At 44.5% G+C, this 3,371-nt stretch overlaps 1 non-coding gene across 1 annotated transcript; it reads left to right on the top strand.

The window, feature by feature from the left end:
- Positions 1 to 2,895: 2,895 nt before the first annotated feature.
- Positions 2,896 to 2,970, top strand: Trnas-uga (transfer RNA serine (anticodon UGA)). The gene has a single exon. It is a non-coding gene; the product is annotated as a tRNA-Ser (tRNA).
- The last annotated feature ends 401 nt before the right edge of the window (positions 2,971 to 3,371 follow it).

Raw genomic sequence — 3,371 nt, 5'->3', positions numbered from 1 at the left:
AAAAGAATACCTAGATGGTTAAGGAAAATAAATGCAAGAGACTTGTACATAGCATATGAAAATATGAAAGCCCATCATAAACAAAAGGAATGGTACAAGGGTACTTGAACTTTTAAGCAAATAAACCCGAAACAAATAACAGTGAGTCACAATAGTGATTAATGAGTGTGCTCGAGTGAAGGAATGGTGCTTTGTATACAACTTTGTTCCTAGCAGAATATTAAAAAACCAGTATGAATGTGCACTTACAATGTGGAGAGCTAGGACTCCTCTGAGTGTGACACATAAGGGAGGCCAATCAGTTCCAAGGCACAGGACTCCTTAAGACATGTCACCAACACCAGCCTTCGATGATGGAACTTTAAAACGCAAGCACACTGTGTCACATCCAAACGGCCTCTTGTGAAGTGAACCGCAGCCAGGCCCACAGCTAAATGGGACTGTAGTGTTGTATGTGTCATGCAGTGGATCCTTTTCAAGAAAAAAATATTGTACTAGGATTGTTTCATGAATCCTGAAATGTTAGTATTGGTGACTGTGTGCAAGCAGACACTAAGGTGCGAGGCAACTATTCGATGTCATGTAAGCAGACTGAATATGCACTTACAGAGCTAGCACCCAGCCAGTCATCATTGATCAGTTGATGTCATAGAAGTTACCTGTGATGTCACTCTAGCAGTCGTCTGACACACTCCAGCATGCAAACACGTCACTAACGTAAACTACCCTCCTATCCTTAGAACAGTGATACTGTTCCGACATTAAATTAACGTGTCGTGTACTCCAGTGCCACTGACTGATAATGACTTGTCAGACGTTTATTTAAAACATGTAAAACTGTATATAGTTTTTTCTTGTGTATACCAATCTTGTAATTTTGTTATACTTATAAGCTGAATGACTACTCACAGAACAGTCTGTAGTGTAGTCATTCAAAGGGGCAAATGTAAAACCCCCCAAAATTTTTCTTTCTTTGTCGCTGTTGTGGTCCTCAGTCCAGAGAATGGTTTGATGCAGCTCACCATGCTACTCTATCCTGTGCATGTTTCTTCATCTCCAAGTAACTACTGCAAGCTACATCCTTATGAATCTGCTTAGTGCATTCATCTCTTGGTCTCCCTCTGTGATTTTTACCCTCCGCCCATCCCTCCGGTACTAAATTGGTGATCCCATGATGCCTCAGAACATGTCCTACCACCCGATCCCTTCTACTAGTCAAGTTGTGCCACAAATTCCTCTTCCCCCCCCCCCCCCCCCACCCCATTCTATTCAGTACCTCCTCATTAAACACACGATCTACCATCTAATCTTCAGCGTTCTTCTGTAGCACCACATTTCAAGCTTCTATTCTCTTCTTGTCTAAACTACTTATCGTCCATGTTTCACTTCCATACATGGCTACACTCCATAGAAATACTTTCAGAAAGGACTTCCTGACACTTCAGTCTATACTCGATGTTAACAAATTTCTCTTCTTCAGAAATGCTTGATGTTGATGTTCATCTTAACACTGTCCATTCTGTTCAACTGCTCTTCCAAGTCCTTTGATCTCCCTGACAGAATTACAATGTCATCGGCAAACCTCAAAATTTTTATTTCTTCTCCATGGATATTAATTCCTACTCCATTTTTTGTTTTGTTTCCTTTACTGCTTGCTCAATATACAGATTGGAAAACACTGGGGATAGGCTACACCCCTATCTCACTCCCTACTCAACCACTGTTTCCCTTTCATACCCCTTGACTCATAACTGCCATCTGGTTTCTGTACAAATTGTGAATAGCCTTTAACTCCTGGTATTTTACCCCTACCACCTTCAGAATTTGAAAGACAGTATGCCAGCCAACAGTGTCAAAAGCTTTCTCTAAGTCTACAAATGCTAGAAATGTAGGTTTGCGTTTCCTTAATCTTTCTTCTAAGATAAGTCGTAAGGTTAGTATTGCCTCACGTGTTCCAACATTTCTACGGAATCCAAACTGATCTTCCCTGAGGTTGGCATCCACCCGTCTTTCTGGTCATCTGTACAAAATTCGCGTAGGTATTTTGCAGCCGTGACTTATTAAACTGATAGTTCAGTAACGAAAGCGCTGGCAGGTCGATAGACACACAAACAAACACAAACATACACACAAAATTCAAGCTTTCGCAACAAACTGTTGCCTCATCAGGAAAGATGGAAGGAGAGGGAAAGACGAAAGGATGTGGGTTTTAAGGGAGAGGGTAAGGAGTCATTCCAATCCCGGGAGCGGAAAGACTTACCTTGGGGGAAAAAAGGACGGGTATACACTCGCACACACACACATATCCATCCACACATATACAGACACAAGCAGACATATTTAAAGACAAAGAGTTTGGGCAGAGATGTCAGTCGAGGTGGAAGTGCAGAGGCAAAGATGTTGTTGAATGACAGGTGAGGTATGAGTGGCGGCAACTTGAAATTCGCGGAGATTGAGGCCTGGTGGGTAACGGGAAGAGAGGATATATTGAAGAGCAAGTTCCCATCTCCGGAGTTCGGATAGGTTGGTGTTGGTGGGAAGTATCCAGACAACCCGGACGGTGTAACACTGTGCCAAGATGTGCTGGCCGTGCACCAAGGCATGTTTAGCCACAGGGTGATCCTCATTACCAACAAACACTGTCTGCCTGTGTCCATTCATGCGAATGGACAGTTTGTTGCTGGTCACTCCCACATAGAATGCATCACAGTGTAGGCAGGTCAGTTGGTAAATCACGTAACCAACTTCCCTACCCTCTGGCTCCTATCCTTGTAACCGCCCCCGGTGTAAAACCTGTCCCATGCACCCTCCCACCACCACCTACTCCAGTCCTGTAACCCGGAAGGTGTACACGATCAAAGGCAGAGCCACGTGTGAAAGCACTCACGTGAGTCGTGCTTCGGTAGCTCAGTTGGTAGAGCACTTGCCCGTGAAAGGCAAAGGTCCCGAGTTCGAGTCTCGGTCGGGCACACAGTTTTAATCTGCCAGGAAGTTTCATATCAGCGCACACTGCGCTGCAGAGTGAAAATCTCATTCTGGAAACATCCCCCAGGCTGTGGCTAAGCCATGTCTCTGCTATATCCTTTCTTTCAGGAGTGCTAGTTCTGCAAGGTTCGCAGGAGAGCTTCTGTAAAGTTTGGAAGGTAGGAGACGAGGTACTGGCAGAAATAAAGCTGTGAGTACCGGGCGTGAGTTGTGCTTCGGTAGCTCAGTTGATAGAGCACTTGCCCGCGAAAGGCAAAGATCCCAAGTTCGAGTCTCGGTCGGGCACACAGTTTTAATCTGCCAGGAAGTTTCATATCAGCGCACACTCCGCTGCAGAGTGAAAATCTCATTCTTTCTTCAATCTCTTCATCATCTGCGGAGCTGGC

This window comes from Schistocerca nitens, chromosome 9 (genome assembly GCF_023898315.1).
Source record: "Schistocerca nitens isolate TAMUIC-IGC-003100 chromosome 9, iqSchNite1.1, whole genome shotgun sequence".
NCBI lineage: Eukaryota > Metazoa > Arthropoda > Insecta > Orthoptera > Acrididae > Schistocerca > Schistocerca nitens.
Note: the sequence above shows the minus strand (reverse complement) of the source record. Positions and strands in the feature narration are given on the sequence as shown.